The 17,099-nt window shown below is 42.5% G+C and overlaps 1 non-coding gene across 1 annotated transcript; it reads left to right on the top strand.

Moving 5' to 3' along the window:
• The first annotated feature begins 422 nt into the window (after window positions 1–422).
• Window positions 423–500, top strand: Trnaa-cgc. The gene has a single exon. It is a non-coding gene; the product is annotated as a tRNA-Ala (tRNA).
• Window positions 501–17,099: the final 16,599 nt, after the last annotated feature.

The raw sequence follows: 17,099 nt of genomic DNA, 5'->3' as shown, positions 1-17,099 counted from the left end.
CGTGTCTCTGCTCCAGACTGCTGTTTTCGCCGTTCCGGCCACAGCCGCCAATCAGGGAAAATGTTACTGTTTCTCTCCAACAGCGTGAAAGATACCACGTTTAATAAATTCGCACCACAGAATGTCTCCAGGCGCAGACCAATCAGAGCACACCTTCCTCTCTAGTATTCAACGGAAATTCTCGCCTGACGTCAGTAGGCGATGATGCCAATCAGAGCGTTCTTTAAACACTTCTGAATTTCTAGACACGTGGCCAATGTGACGGGAACCCCACGAGGTTTGTCCTCTCATCGCGTAGTCCAGACATTCCAAGACTTCTGATTTCTCACCATAAATTATAAGGTGAGAGCCACCACTTGAGACTACCGCTGTCAGCGTTCCACAGAGCAGAGCCGTGCCGAATAACACGAACCCCGTCTTAGGGCCGAGCGAGGTGGCGCAGTGGTTAGCACACTGGACTCGCATTCGAGAGGACGACGGTTCAATCCCGTCTCCGGCCATCCTGATTTAGGTTTTCCGTGATTTCCCTAAATCGCTTCAGATAAATGCCTGGATGGTTCCTTTGAAAGGGCACGGCCGATTTCCTTCCCCATCCTTCCCTCACCCGAGCTTGCGCTCCGTCTCTAATGACCTCGTTGTCGACGAGACGTTAAACACTAATCTCCTCCTCCCGTCTTAGGTAACTGTCGGGGGAGGTCAGTGAGTCCCCCCAGGCGGCACGTTGTCATGCGTAAGCCGGAAGAAGGCCCCTGAATGCCGTGTGATCTCCCCTGTCGTTTCCCGAGTTCTGTGCGAACTGGGTGCTCTCGGGCATTCTTAGAATAGAACTGCAAGCCTCGACCGACAACCACTTCAGTTTTATATGACACAACCCATAGCATTAAATAACCTCATGAGACTTTTAGCATGATGAAACTAAAGTGTCCTGCCTATCGCCAGTCGTGACAATGGGTAGGTGATTTTAGCATATAAATGGAAGGAGGCAAGCCAGACAGCTTTCAATGTGGTCTGCATTACCCTTTGGTAAAATTCTCGCAGTAAACTGTAGTGGACTATTCGCCTTCCCTGCTACCTACCTTAAGAGCTCATTCCATTTCGTATCGCTTTGCAACGTTACATCCAGATATTTAATCGATGTGACTGTGTCAAGCAGCACACGACCAGTGCTGTATGCGATCATTATGGCATTGTTTTTCCTACTCATCTGTATAGTTTTCTGCATTTAGAGGAAGCAGCAATTGATGTAACCAACTAGAAATTTTGTCAGTGTCATCTTGTAGCCTCCTGCAGCCCCTCATCAGCAAAAAGCTGCTCACTCTGTCCTTCAGATCATTTACGCATATAGAGAACAAAATCGGTCACATCGCACTTCCCTGGGGCAGTACGGACAATGATGAGGATGGCTCCATTAGTCGTCCTGACCGAATCCGACAACTTACGTGTGGTCCTTTTTATTCCCCTTTTAGCTCCTTGTGTGAATCGACCCAACCTGACGTATCTTTTTAGTGTCTTGAGAAGACTAGAAACGAGGCTTAAAATTTGGCTAAATAGTGTCAGCCCTCTAATTCTTCAGTCAATAGTGTCAGCTCTCGTTGTGTACTAAAACGTTTGAAGTTTCGGTTTAGTTTAAGTTAACTCCGCCTGTCACTATTCCGTTGTGCTATGAAAAAGTTCCTGGTCACTAGAGCATCTACGGTAAAAGTTAGTCAGATGCCATTGTTATTCGCTTATGGATCGGATTTCACTCAAAAGGAAATGTTTCATGGCCTTAAAACCGGTGTCATAGTATCTTATGAACTCACAAGTTAAATTTCAATGCAGTGACCGGCTTTCTATGTGTTGGGCAGTCTATAAAAACTGTCGAACAAAGATGTAAAGACACATGCGTTACAGTCAGTGAGGTCACCTGAAGCGAGCACTGACTCACCTGTGGCCATGATTTGCAACACGAAGATACCAGCACCGTGTTCCACGGGAGGAATTTGTGGGACACTGTAGCAAGGAACCTATCGATTTCAGAATGGCGGATAATTTAATCAAAAGAGTCGGAGGCGTAAGCTTAAGTGAAACGTGCGATCTGGAACTCAATTTCCTTAAATAAAGTCGCAGAACATCTCCATGTTCCCTCTCTCTGCTCGTAGATAATTTCGCAGTGAGACGTTTTTCGGTGAAGGGTATTGTCTCGCGCCATTTTCTTTACTTGTTACTTTATATGCGTTTTAGCATAGCCTTATCTTGGTTCCAATTTCTGCACTCCACAACTGACGAAGACATCCAGGAAAGTTGTTGAAATGTCGTATGAAGAGAAAATGGAAACTCAACTACAAACACGGATTTCGCCAAGAAAGCTTGAAGAAGAAGATAGTTTTCCAGACAGTTACATGGAAAACTTACAGATTTTTTTGCAATAAACCTGCATTGCTGTTTTTGAAAACTGCACCGCCTTTAAGGAAATAATGAAAATTAATCTACCCCTGACGTTCAGTGAGATGCATAAACCAGTGAGTTGTGAGACACGAAGATCATTGCAATTCTGTAGAAAGAGCAGCACTTTTCCTTTTTCTCTTTTTGAAATATAAAATGATAGTCCAGCAAGCCCAAAAAAGATTTTATGCAACCACGCTGATGAATCTAACGTCCCACACAGAAATGATATTTTCGTCACAATGGGAAGTGAATTTAGATATGAAACGCAACACGGTAAGTCAGTTTTCATATTTTCGTTTTCATCTATCATTTTGTGAGGCAGTGCAGGCATAACGTACGAGTTACTTATTTTGATGGAGTTCTTACTTACCTATTCACAGAAATTTCTGGCAACATTCATTTTTGTGTAATTTGGGTAAAGGATAATCGCCGATATTGGCCCTTAGAAACGTTTATGTACCCTATGTACTCCAAAGAAATGGCGCAGCACATTTTTATTCAGAAAAATGAATTCACGAATCACAATCTACAAAAATAAAAATTTAAACGTTCGTTTCTTCAAAATCGTGATCTCCAAAACTTCTTGACCGATTGCTTTGAAACTTTGACAAAGGTTTAGGCTGAAGAGGCAGATTTTACATATGAAGAAATTGCAATTGGTGTTTCAAACGAGGACAGATATACTGCTGATCTCTATCTATCTATTTGTATTCCAACATAGGCGCGTGTTATGTTGATGGTGCGAATGGAGCGGTTTAAACTTATGGTGATTTTCGTGTATGACTGTGAGGGTGTTATCCGAACGCATTACCTTCCTCCATGGCAGACCGTCAATGCGTGGTATTACTGTTCGTTTTCGGAGCATCACTACGCGAAAGAAGCGGCGGCACTTTCTGTGCAACCCACCCATCATTTTGCACGACAATACGCGGGCGCATACTGCGCAAGCTGCGGCTGCTCTGTTCGGTCGATGGGGCTGGGAAGTAATGTACTATCCACCATACTCCCCGTACTTAACCCCTTGTGACTTTGATTTGATTCCGAGGGTGAAGGAATCACTTCGTGGCATTCGCTTCAGAACTGTTCCAGAGATTCGACAGGCAGTAGACCGCTCCATTCGCACATCCGTCAACCCAACAGGCTCTGCTAACGGTATACTACGCCTTCCACATCGCTGACAACGGGTTCTACACAACGCTGGTGACTACTTTGAAGGGCAGTAATAGGTGCAAACATGTAACTCTTTTGTATCGGTTTTGAATAAATAGTTGCCACTATTTAAGTTCGAACCCTCGTATATATATAAATTTTTGAATTTTTTTGTGACAACGTATCCCTATTGCTAAATTTATAAAGAATCGTGTATTACATATATTAAAATAAGGTATCTAAAAACACCCACGTATTCCAGTGCAAAGTTGCGTCAAAATTTCAAAACATTCAGTGAAAAACTTTCGAAGATTTGCGATTAGGAACATTTACAGTGTCTATATATGTACAAATGTAAATATTCGTCTCTTCAAAGACTCAGATCCCCGAAAGTCCTTCATGAATTACTTTGGAATATTGACACAACATTGTATTCGAATACTCATATGTTTTTATATACCTACTGGAATGACATCTAGTATAAACGTAAGATATGTGTGATACAAGGAGAAATGTTAAAAATGTAAATGTTAATTTCCGAAAGTTCTTGACCAACTGCTTTGAAAATTTGACACCATGTTGAATATACAGGCGTGTTTTAGGCACCTAATTCTTTAATATATGTAGTTTTTCTTCTTCTTCTTCTTTCGTTTCACCCTCTTTGGGGTACGCTGGATCAATCATTTCTTTGTGCGTTGTTCTTTTCTTAGGGCCCAGTATTTCTTCATTCTTTCTGATCTTCTTCTCCTCTCTTCTTCCGAAATGAAGGATTTGGACTTTTGTGTGGATTTGTCTTGGAACCTTATGTTTTCATCTTTAGTAATTAATTTAGCAGTTCGATCAATAAGTGAATTTTCTGAAATATTTAATTCCACTAGGTCTTTCTCAGTTTCTTTAAACCAGTTGGGCTTCGTTTTTCGGTTACGGAAGAAGTCAAAGATTTGTTTAGTTAATCTGTTGGAATTCATTCTGAGAAGATGACCATAAAAATTTATTCTCCTTTTTCGCATAGAATCTGAAAGTTTTTCAATTTTCTTGTAGAGAGTTTCATTTTTAATGTATATAATCTTATTGTCTTGAAATTTTGGCCCAATGATTTTTCTTAAAATTTTTCTTTCCTTTATCTCAAGTTTCTCCATTTGGCCTTTGAAATTCATGTTAAGTGTTTCTGCTGCATACAGTGCTTCTGGCTTAATCACTGTCTTGTAATGTGTAATTTTGGACCCCCATGAAAGGGATTTTTTGTTGTATGTATTTTTTGTTAGTTGGAAGGCCAGTTCAAGTTTATTTTTTCTGGATTCCATTGCTTTGCTTTCCCCAGCATTCCAAGTAATCCATTCTCCGAGATATTTGAATTCTTTTACTATTTCAATCTTCTGTTCTTGAACTTTGAGGTATTTACATGAGTGCTTGATGTTTGTCAATATCTTAGTTTTTTCAGGGGAGATGTGAAGACCAATTTTAGCTGCTTGTTTCTTTAGTTCAAGGATTTGCTCCCGTGCTTCTTCCATTGTTTCAGCAAACAGGGCCATATCATCTGCAAAAGCAATGCAATTTACTCTAATGTTCTTCTTTTTGCAACCCAGTCTTATACCACTCTTAATATTCGTGTTCCATTCTCTGACTACTTTCTCAAGCGCACAATTGAACAGCAACGGTGAGAGCCCATCGCCCTGTCGCACTCCCGTTTTTATTTCAAAGGGTTCCGATAGTTCGCCCATAAATTTAACTTTCGAAAATGTATTCGTAAGGGTCGCTTTTATAATATTAGTTGTTTTCTTATCCAAACCCATTTCTTCCAGGACTGATAACAGAGATTCTCTATCAATCGAGTCATATGCTTTTTTGAAATCAATGAAGGAGATTACGTATGTCTTTGCCCTTGATTTTTGGTAAGCCATGATGTTTTTGAGGTTTAGTATTTGTTCCGAACATGATCTACCCTTTCTAAAACCTCCCTGGTATTCCCCGATTTGCGGATCCAATTGCGGCTCTGCCCTGTTCAAAAGGACTTTAGAAAGAATCTTGTACGTTATATCCAGCAGTGATATTCCTCTGTAATTGTTGGGGTCTGTCTTCACACCTTTCTTATGGATAGGGTGGATGAGAGCTGTTCTCCATTCTGCGGGGATCTCTTCTTCTTTCCAGATTTGATCGAAAACACATTTTAGGGATGTAACTGCATTTTTGTCAGCCTTTTTCCATAGTTCGGCCACTATTTGATTTTCTCCGGACGCCTTGTTGTTTTTAAGTTCTGAGATGACCTTCTGTAGTTCTTCAGTCGTCGGTGGTTCTGAATCCGGCTTCTCACGGTTGTTTGGAATGGATTCAAATTTTTCAAGGATGGGTTCACAATTCAAGAGTTTCTCAAAGTAGCCTGCTAGTATTTTGCAGTTTTCCGTGTTGTTGTGAGCGATGGTCCCATTTACATCTCGAAATTGGAGGGTGGGTGCTTTATATCTTGATAACCTTTGTTTGAAAGTTCTGTAAAAGCTCCTTGTGTTGTTTTTAGCAAATTCTTCATCAATTTGGAGGAGAGTTTTGTTTTCATGTGTCTTCTTAATCCTTTTTATATTTTTATCTACCAGTTTTCTAACTGTAATGAAATTCAGTCTACTTTCTTCTGTTTTCTGTGATTGCCAATTTTGCCATGCCTGTTTTCTCGTTTCAATGAGGGCATCACATTCCAGCGACCACCAGGCATGTTTTTTACTTTTTTTGTTAGGTGCTATCCGTTCAGCTGTAGTAATGAGATTTTCCTTGATATCCCCCCAGCTTTGTGTCTGAATGGTTTCTGTTGCTTTTGTAAATTCATCTGATTTTAATATCTTTTCTGTGCTATATTTCCGTCCCTTAATTTGTTTCATGCTGCGTTTCCTGTTTGGGATGACTTTGAACTTAATTTTAGAAAGGTAATGGTCTGAATCCAAGTTTGCACCCCTGAGTACCCTAACGTTCATGATTTCTTTGCTAGAAATCTTCTTAATTGCGACATGATCAAGTTGAAATTCCCCAAGGCTAGGATTTGGGGATACCCATGTTTTTTGTCTTCGTGGTAGTTTTTTGAAAGCTGTGGATTTAAGAATTAAATTGTGTGCTTGGCAAAGTTCTATTAGTCTCTCACCATTTCTGTTTGTTCTCTTGTGTGCAGGATAGTTTCCAACTATTTTCTTATATCTTTTTTCTTTACCAATCTGTGCATTAAAATCTCCAAGAAGAATGATGATGTTTTTATCTGGAATTTTCTGAATAATGTCATCTAGATGATTCCAAAAGGCCTCCACTTTTTCTTTGTTTTTCCTGTTATCCTCGTTTATAGGGGCATGTGCATTGATAATTGTGTAGATTTTGTTTGTGCTTGTGAATGTAAGACTTGAGATTCTTTCTGATTGGGAATCAAAGTCAACTATTGAGTTCAAGATTTGTTTGTTGATTATAAAGGCTGTACCAAGATGTGGTACATTTTTCATTACTCTCGGTCCCACTTTCCCTTTGTATATCCTAAAACCTTCGGAATCGAAGGTATCTGTATCCATGTATCGTGTCTCTTGAATGGCTGTTATGAGTATGTTGTGGTTCTTTAGCGTATCTGTTAGATGTTTTAATTTTCCGGTTTTCAACAATGAGTTTGCATTGAAAGTTGCTAGGTACGTTGATTGCCTATATTGAAATTTGGATGAGATTCCAAGACACTCCGACTTGTCTTTGTGCAATGTTGCAGACTCCCCAGAATCCGAATGTCTGCTGACGTACTGGCGTACGGTGGATCGTCCACCTGGGGTAAAATAGTTTACATCACACACTTCCATGATTGATGAAAGTTATTTTGGGTGTGGCCCAAAGGCCACAAAACGTACAACCAAGATTGTGAGTCCTGGAGGTAGTTCTTCCGCTCTCTCCGCCGTTGGGAATCTGAACTTCCTCTTCCGCCTTTGAGACCGTTGACCAGGTTTCACCTAGTAACCCTAGGCAGGGGCCCTTACAGGGTGCTACCATCCGGAGCCAGATGGACCCAGGTTTTTTTTAACGAGGTGTTACTCCTCCCCCTCCTCCTTCCTCATCACTTGCGAAATGAGGCCCCGGACTTGGGACCGGCAGTGGTGGAGTTATGTAGTTTTTCATTACATATACTATATAACTTTATATATAGTAATATATAAAGGGAAACATTGTTACCAAAAATCTCAAATGTTCCTTCCTGATTTACTTCAAACTGTTACACGTTACTGTAATAAATATTTAGAGACATGTGGACTATATCCTTCTTTATGTGTACTTATATACACCCACAACAGTGTTACGTTGTCAGCAAACAGGAAAATATCCTTCTTTATGTGTACTTATATACACCCACAACAGTGTTACGTTGTCAGCAAACAGGAAAGTTGTATTTATAGCTTATTGATTTATGATTAGAAAACTATTGTGGAATCTGAATCTGCAATAATTCTAAAGAAGGATCAAGGTCAGAGAGAGATGAGAAGATGAGGTGGACGGAGGGGTGGGAAGAAATAGACATAGAAAACGCGAAAGAGAAGATGGACGGAGAGAGGGAACAGGGGGAGGAGATGGACAAAGGAAGTGGGAGGGAGAGATCGACAGAGGGATAGGGCACGCATGTCCAATTCCCATACATATTAGAAACGAGTGTTTTTAGTTCGATTAGAGGCTAAAGGCTTCCAGCATCGTTTAACGCAAAAACCAAACATATCAATAAAAATGTCATTCATTTTAGCCAGTGTAATTTTTTAATAAGGTTTAGGCTGAAGAGGCAGATTTTGCATATGAAGAAATTGCAATTGGTGTTTCAAACGAGGACAGATATACTGCTGATCTCTATCTATTTGTATTTCCGTTGGTCTATGTATCTGACAATTAGCTGTTGCAAGTTCAGTCATTTTCTGGATGTGGTAGCGCGCGAGTCACATGCCGATACGCATTGTGGAGCAGTGACTGGCCTGCCGAAAGTTGTACAGCACTTTATTGTACGTGTGTCCATTCCTGTGTTTTACAAAAAAGTGAGAAGTGATTTTTTAGATATTTTACAAGCATTTGAGGAGTTGGAGGAATACAGTGTTTCAGTTGAGAGGTGTGGTTCCACTACGTAATAGGACATCGCCATGCCCTCTTATGATTAGAAATGAAGAGCGGTTGACTTTTATTACGTGACTATTTGTGGAAGTTGTCTCATAGTACAGGTTTTCAGAAGTGTTGTTCTTCTAAATTTCTCTTACTTACATAAGCAAGGAGGATGAGAATTGTTAATTTAACGTGAGAGTTAGCAGGTTGGATTTTATGGTACAGTTGGATTACTATTGCAGACTACACGGGGACTTTCGTGTTACTGATCCTTTTGTAATTAATCACGGCAATCGTGTTAGAACTATTAAAGATTATCGCAGAGAGTTCTGGGTAAATGAAGTCAATGTTTGCAAGTTCAAGTTGTACAATGAGATAAGGAGAAGCAGGCCTGCGAAATGTATTGATTGGTAGAATGGAGGCTTGGCTCCTGGATTTCGTAAGGCTCTTTCTTTGCATTGACAGCTAGATACTGATATATCTACATAAATAGAGAAGATGATCAATTTTGATCTGAATTATGATTCCATATTCATGCCAACACCTTTTGTGTTTGCTTTCGAGGGTTTGAAAGCTTCTCATAAGTATACTGCTTTTGAAGAATTTTGATGAGAGGGATGGAAAAGTTCTCTTCAGAGTTAAAGAGACTTTTTCGAAGTGAAACCATTTACAATAAAAATACGAGGTGCAACAATAAAGTAATGAGATTGACTTTCTTTGCAAGACGTGGCAACCCTACAGGCTTGCGTAGGCACAATATCTTTGACCTTGGTCTATAAGCTGCTTCTAGTCCGAGAGCCACATCGATGCAACTGCTCAGTCGTGAGTTGCGCTGTAATAAGTTAACACATGTTTGTGTTTCTCGTCACGGAAATGGAACCTCATAATATTGTGCAACGGTATGCCATTTCTTTTTGTGTTAAATTGGATGAAAATGTGACGACATCTTACAGTAAGCTTCAGAAGGCTTTTGGAGAGGAGGTTATGACAAGAGCTCAAGTTTTTCGTTGGCATAAAATGTTTAGTGAAGGCAGAACGAATGTTGAAGATGAAGACCGCAGTGGACGACCATCAACCTCGCGGACGGATGTCAACTTGGTCAGGGTGCGTGAACTCGTGCGGTCTGATCGAAGATTATCCGTGACAACTGAACATCAATCGAGAAACGGTTCGTCTAACAATAACTGAAGATCCTAGTATGAGAAAGATTTGTGCGAAAATGGTCCCCAAAAATTTGACACCACAACAGCGAGAAACACGGAAAAATGTGGCAGCCGATCTGTTAGAGCAAACGGAAATCAATCCAGAATTGTTAAGTCATGTTATCACTGGTGACGAAAGTTGGTTTTTTTCAGTACGATCCAGAGACAAAACGCCAAAGGTCGCAGACCAAAAAAAAACTCGCCTGTCAAAGTCAAAAGTGAAATGCATGCTTGAATGTGTCTTTGATTCCATGGGAATTGTTCATAAAGAGTGGGTGCCTCCTGAACAAACAGTTGGCCAATATTACTACAAAGAAATTTTAGAAATACTTCGTAAAAGAGTTCTTCGTGCCCGTGCCAACACTGCTGGAAATTGGATTCTGCATCACGATAATGCGCCATCCCATACTACTTGTCAGTACAGCAATTTTTAACCTCAAAACAAATTTCAGTACTACCACAGCCACCTTATTCACCAGATATCTCTCCATGAGACTTTTTTCTATTTCCAAGAGTCAAAACGGTGGGCAGGGGGCACCATTTTCAAACAACACAAGATGTCCAAAAAGCTGTGACGAGTGTCTTGGAGGATATTACAGAAGATGGGTTCCAGAAATGTTACCATCAACGGCAGAAGCGCTGGAAAAGTTGTGTGCAATCAGAAGGGAACTACTTTGAAGGAGACAACACTAAACTTGACTAAAACTGTAAGCAACATTTTTTTCACATCAGTCTCATTACTTTATTGTCGCACCTCGTAAAAAATTAAATGGACCGTAGAATCAGTTTTTCGGGTCAAAAGGTCTATTCATAAAACGTTTTCGTGGTGTAATGACGATGGCGATGAAAAGGAGAATACGCCGACAGCGCCTAGTTCGACGCAGGTATCGTCGTCCTCCTAGGACTTATCGGCGTCGCAGGCACCGCATGTTAGTTAGCGTATCTCATAGATCAGGAATAACACCTACTTAGAATAATAAATGGATAGGTTTTACTTGGTATGCAAGCTGCAGTGTAGACTACACTGTATGGATGCCTTGTCATGTTGATCAAGTTGATTTGTTTGATTCTTTTAATTATTAGTAAAATTGTAGTAAAATTAGTAAATATTAGCAAATTAGTAAACTTAGTAATTAGTAAAAATTTTGAAAAAATTGTTTTCCGTATAATTATAAAAGTGTGGAATATAGCACTGGAACAGTGGACCTCATATTTGAAAACTGAATCGAAAAAAAAAGACACTGAATATGAGTTTGTTGTATTTGATAAAGCTACTTCTTTTGTAACTGATTATTTTTCGAAAATTTAACTAGTTACTCATTTAAATAAGAGACCACAAGAAACGTTTGTTGACCCATTGCATAAGTTACATGCTGTGGTTGATGTTTGTACTGTTGTAAATTATGAGACTCAACGGTGTAATCCTGCACCATCGACTTTTTTCGGTCCATTTCATTGTAATGAACACAATAAAGAAATGAATTTGTCAGCGAATAACATCCTCCCACGTTGGGCTGTTACGAAAAACAGCATTAGAAAGTTTACTTTGTGTGGTGTCACCGCCAGACACCACACTTGCTAGGTGGTAGCTTAAATCGGCCGCGGTCCATTTAGTACATGTCGGACCCGCGTGTCGCCACTGTGTGATCGCAGACCGAGCGCCACCACAAGGCAGGTCTCGAGATACGGACGAGCACTCGCCCCAGTTGTACGGACGACATTGCTAGCGACAATACGGACGAAGCCTTCCTCTCATTTGCCGAGAGACAGTTAGAATAGCCTTCTGCTAAGTCCATGGCTACGACCTAGCAAGGCGCCATTAGCCTTACCTAGTTTGAGAGTTATCGTATAAATGTCTCACGAAGAACGTTGTAAACCAACAAAGATTAAAAGTTAAGTATAAAGCAGCTACGTACTTTCTTGCTACCATTCAATACTATCCTGATCCAGAATTCACGCCAGTCGGCGTGTGTGTACGCGTGCCTTTCTTTCGGCTCCCTTCTCAGTGTGGCGTAGCTAGCTTGTTACGCCACAACACTTTGTATACACGTGCTAGAAAGTATTTGGAAACGAAGTACATGGAACATTTTGAGTCTTTTGCCAAATTTATTGATGATATTGAAACATGAGATAGTTTTCAGTCTCGGAGATTACTTCCTGATGTACCTAGACAACGCATTTTAAGTACAGCTGGTAGTGTTAAAACTCATGTTGAAGAATTTGTTTTGTCTTTTAATGTTAGTGCTTCTGAAGTCTTCATATTCTGAGGAAGGAAAACTAATTTGGTGTAATGAACTGCTGGTTTACTTTAAAAGTGTTGAGACTTTTACTTCTCCAACTGATACCTGCCCTGCCCATATCGACTGAACCTATATTAAGGAGCTGCTGTTGAAAGCAAACATTTGCTCGAAGCTCTCTTTCAGAAATAGGCGACTGGGATATCATACAGGAGGTTGCCATATTTGTAATTTTTCCTTTAAGAATAGTGAGTTTCCTGAACGATTAAAATACTCAGTAGTAACGCTGCTTTATAAAAAGGGAGAAAGAGAGAATGTAGACAATTTGAGACCTATTTCCATGCCATCAGTGTTTGCTAAAGTTATTGAGAAGGCTGTATATGAAAGGTTAATTGATAATCTTATATCACATAATTTGCTATCAAATGTACAGTTCGGATTTATAAGTCGTTTAACGACTGAAAATGCTACATTCTATTTTCTCTGTGAGGCATTGGATGGATTAAACAAAAGGTTTCGAACGCTAGGCATATTTTTTGATTTAACTAATGCGTTTGATTGTGTTGATGACAAAACACTGCTCCAGAAGTTGGACCATTACAGAATACAGGGAGTAGCTCATAATTGGTTCACCTCTGACTTTAAAAACAGACAGTAACAGGTAATTATTCAGAGTGTTGAGAATGGATGTGATGTGGGGACTAAGTGGGGTACAGACAAATGGGAGGGGTGCCCCAGGGATCAGTGTTGGGGCCGCTCCTGTTCCTTATTTATATAAATGACATGCCCTCTAGTATTATGTGGATAATTCTAAAATATTTCTGTTTGCTAATGACACTAGCTTGGTAGTGACAGATGTTGTATGCAACATTGGCTCTGTTTCAAATAGTGCAGTTCACGACATAAGTTCATGGCTTGTAGAAAATAAAGTATATCACAGTAAGACTCAGTTTGTACAGTTTCTAATCCCCATGAGGCTCGTCACTCTTTGGTATGGCCGTGCTTGGCTGTCCCCAGCCTTTGCAGCATGTTTTCCCTTCCGTGCTACACGTCTATCCTCTTGCCACTATATTTCCCCTACCTTGGGGAACATGTCTGGGGTGTTATTGGGAATGTTTTGCATTTTGTCGCTAATGTGCCAACAGTCTCATCTTTGTTTCTCACTCCCTTTTCCTTTCTTTGTTTCCCTTCTTGTCTCGTTCCTCCACTTCGGCGTTTGAGGATCCTCTTTTATCTGCTCTTTTATCTGCTCTTTTCAGCTGCTTGCTGCCTCTCTTCTCCACAGTTACTCTGCTCATATCGAGGCCCATAGAACGTTGAATTCTTCCCGTGCTGTAATTTACACCAGGCTGCTCGACGGTCTAACTGAGGCTGAAATACGATCTTAATTCTTTGATCAGGGTGTCATTGCCGTCCATTGTGTAATGAAAAAGGTAGGCTATGAAGCTATCACCGTCTGGCCATACATTCCGAACCCGGTGCACTGCTACCAGTGTCATCTTTTCAACCAAACTAGAACGTCTCGTCGACACCCAGCCAAATGTGTAACCTGTGATAGGGATGCACACGAGGGCGATTCTCCATCTCCTTCTCTCCATTGTATCAACTGCAACGGCGCCAATGCAGCCTCCTATCGAGAGTATCCAGTGTATCTTGAGGAGTGGGCTGTTCAATATATCTGGGTAAAGGAAAAGGTGCCTTATCCAGTCGCTCGCAAGTTACTGGCTAGTCGCAAACCCTGCGTTCTCCTGTCTAGTACCTATCGTTCTGTTCTTGTTATTTCTCGCTATATGAAGGACATGGCCACGCAGACATGCGACCTCCAATTCATCTCTGAGGTTTTGAAATGCACAGTGTCAAGGTAGCATCGCCAACCCCCCCCCCCCCTCCCCCCGTCCGGCTGTGCAACAAGCCATCAAACTCTCACTTCAAGGGGGGAAACCACGAGCTACACAACCAGTAGGCCAGAAAGGACAGAAGGAGTACTCGCGTGAAGAATTCCTCCATCCCTCCAGCCAAACAACACTCGAGTCTTCATCTAACCAGAAATGCTCGAAGAAGTCCACCAAAGGCAAACGATCTTCTCCTTCGCTACCTCGAATATCCTCTTCGATGTTGTCGGCACGTGATACCTTAGCCCAGCCAGCCTCCATCCCGCTGGAGCGCAACAGCAACCGTTTATCGGCACAGACTCCACAGAGCACAAGCAAGCTGATCCTTCTGTGGACCCCATGGACCAGGATCCTCCTGCTTCTGTGCCCTGTAGTAGCGACTCTTCCCCGGCTGTCACTCGGCAGCCACCAAGGTGACACCCCTACATCTCTTCATCATGACTCTCCTCCAATGGAATGTTCACGGCCTTCAGTCCCACAAAGAGGATTTGCAGCTGCTTTTAGTGTCGCAGCGTTGTACTCTGCCTTCAGGAAACGAAAATGAGCCCTCATGACTGCTTTGAACTTTCACATTTCTTACCGATTCGTTTTGACCTTCCCCCTGAGGATGGCATTCCATCTCATGGTGGCGTCATGCTGCTCATATGGCATGACATTCATAGTCAATCCATCTCCCTGACCACCAATCGTCAAGCTGTTGCAGTTTGCCTTTTCCTTCCCCACCTGACGTTTTCCCCTGTACCATCTGTGTACCATATATGTCCCACCATAATTCGCTGTGACCAGGGCAGACTTCCTTCAACTTATTGGGCACCTACCGTTCCCATTTTTGTTACTCGGTGATTTCAATGCACATCATCCACTTTGGGGTTCTCCCAGGACCTGTCAGAGAGGTGCCCCCTTGGCTGATCTTCTTAACCAACTTAACCTCTTCTGTCTTAACACTGGAGCACCCACTTTCCTTCCCGACTCCTCGCATTTGGACCTATCCTTCTGCACTGCCCAGTTTGCCCATCTTCTCAAGTGGTCCGCTCTTTCTGACACCTACTCGAGCGACCATTTCCCGTGTCCTTCCCATTTTCTGACTCCTACCCCATCCACGTGCACGCCTAAATGGCAAATTCCTGGCGACCTTCGAAGCAAGAGATTTCCCCAGTTGTAATGACCAGGTCGAATACCTCACAAGCGTTATCCTTACTGCTACAGAACATTCCAACCCCTGCACTTCCTCTCTACCACGTCGTGTTCCAGTCCCTTGGGTGACTGAGGCACGCCGCGACGCAATTCGCGCTCGTAGACGTGCTCTCCGCGTGTTTAATCGCCACCCTACACTGGTAAACTGCATTCATTATAAACAGATGCGTGCAAAGTGTCGTCGCGTGCTTCGGGATAGCAAAAGAGCTAGCCGGATTTCATTCACTAGTTCTTTTAACAGTTCCACACCTTCCTCTATCGTGTGGGCCAACCTCCGACGGCTCTCTGGAACAAAGAGCCATTCCGCAATCTCCTGCCTGACAGTCGTTGACGATGTCATAATGGATACTATTGCTATCTCCAATACCTTGGGCCGCCATTTTACGGAAGTTTAGAGCTCTTCCCATTATCACCCTGCCTTCCTCCATAGGAAACGAGCGGAGGAGGCTCGGGTGATACACTTCTCCTCTCAGAATCGTGCTACAATGGCGCCTTTACTATGAGGGAGCTAGATCATGCTCTCAGGTCATCCCGATTCTCCACCCCAGGGCCAGACGCCATCCACATTCAGATGTTGCAGCACCTTTCTGTTGTGGGCAAGCACTTTCTGCTTAACACACACAACTGGGCCTGGGCAGTGGGCACATTTCCTGGACACTGGCATGAAGCCATCGTCATACCCATACCCAAGCCCGGAAAGGACAAAAACCTTCCTTCTAGCTACCACCCCATCTCTTTTACCAGCTGCGTTTGCAATGTGATGGAACATATGATCATGTCCGGCTGCTGTGGTGGCTCGAGTCTCGTCATTTACTAACGAATGCACGGTGTGGATTTCGACCGCGGTCTTCTGCTGTTGACCATCTCGTTACTTTGTCCACCTATGTCATGAATGGTTTTCTGCGAAAATCCCAGATTGTGGCTGTGTTTTTCGATTTGGAGAAAGCCTACTACACCTGCTGGAGAATTGATATCCTCTTGAAACGTTGAGCTTCCGTGGGCGCCTGTCCTGTTTTCTTTGGGCGTTTTTCAAGAACCTAGTTTTCAAGGTGCGTGGGGGTTGTGCCTAGTCGGACACCTTTATCTAGGAAAATGGTGTAACTCAGGGTTCCGTCCTGAGCGTCGTCCTCTTTGCTATCGCCATTAACCCTATAATTGCCTGTCTCCTGCCGGGCATCTCCGGCTCTCTTTTTGTTGACGATTTTGTCATCTATTGCTGTTCTCCACGGACCTGTCTCACTGAGAGGCGTCTTCAGCGCTGTCTTGATCGTCTTTACTCCTGGATCATCGACAATGGCTTTCGCTTTTCCACTGACAAAACCGTCTGTATGAATTCCTGGCGGTGCAAATGGTTTCTCCCACCATCTCTGCATCTTGGGCCTGTTGCCCTTCCGACTGTTGAAATTGGGAAATTTCTGGGGTTCATGCTCCATAAGAAACTCTCTTGGTCCTCCCATGTGTCTTACCTGGCAGCCCTCTGTATGCTGTCCCTCAGTCTCCTACGTGTCCTCAATGCTACTCCCTGGGGTGCTGATCGAACCATCCTCCTCCGTTTATACCAGTTCCTTGTCCGTCTGAAACTCGACTATGGATGCTTTGTTTATGTGTCTGCACACCCATACCTCTTACGCCGTCTCAACACTATCCACCTTCATGGCATCCGTTCAGCCGTGGGCGCCTTTTAAACCAGCCTGGTTGAGAGTCTATGCTGAAGCTGCTGCACTACCACTGTGCTACCACCGTGACACTCTCCTCAGCTGGTACGCATGCCGTTTGTCTGCCATGCATGGCCACTCCTGCTATGTCTCCTTTGATGACTCCTTTGATCATCAGTATTGGGCATGTCCCTCTGCCCTGTTACTTCCTAGAATCCGCTTTCGCCACTTGCTATGGCGGATTAACTTCACACTACCTGCAAC

Source organism: Schistocerca piceifrons, chromosome 5 (genome assembly GCF_021461385.2).
Source record: "Schistocerca piceifrons isolate TAMUIC-IGC-003096 chromosome 5, iqSchPice1.1, whole genome shotgun sequence".
Lineage (NCBI taxonomy): Eukaryota > Metazoa > Arthropoda > Insecta > Orthoptera > Acrididae > Schistocerca > Schistocerca piceifrons.
The sequence above is the reverse complement of the archived record's forward strand: the minus strand, read 5'-3'. Positions and strand labels throughout refer to the sequence as shown.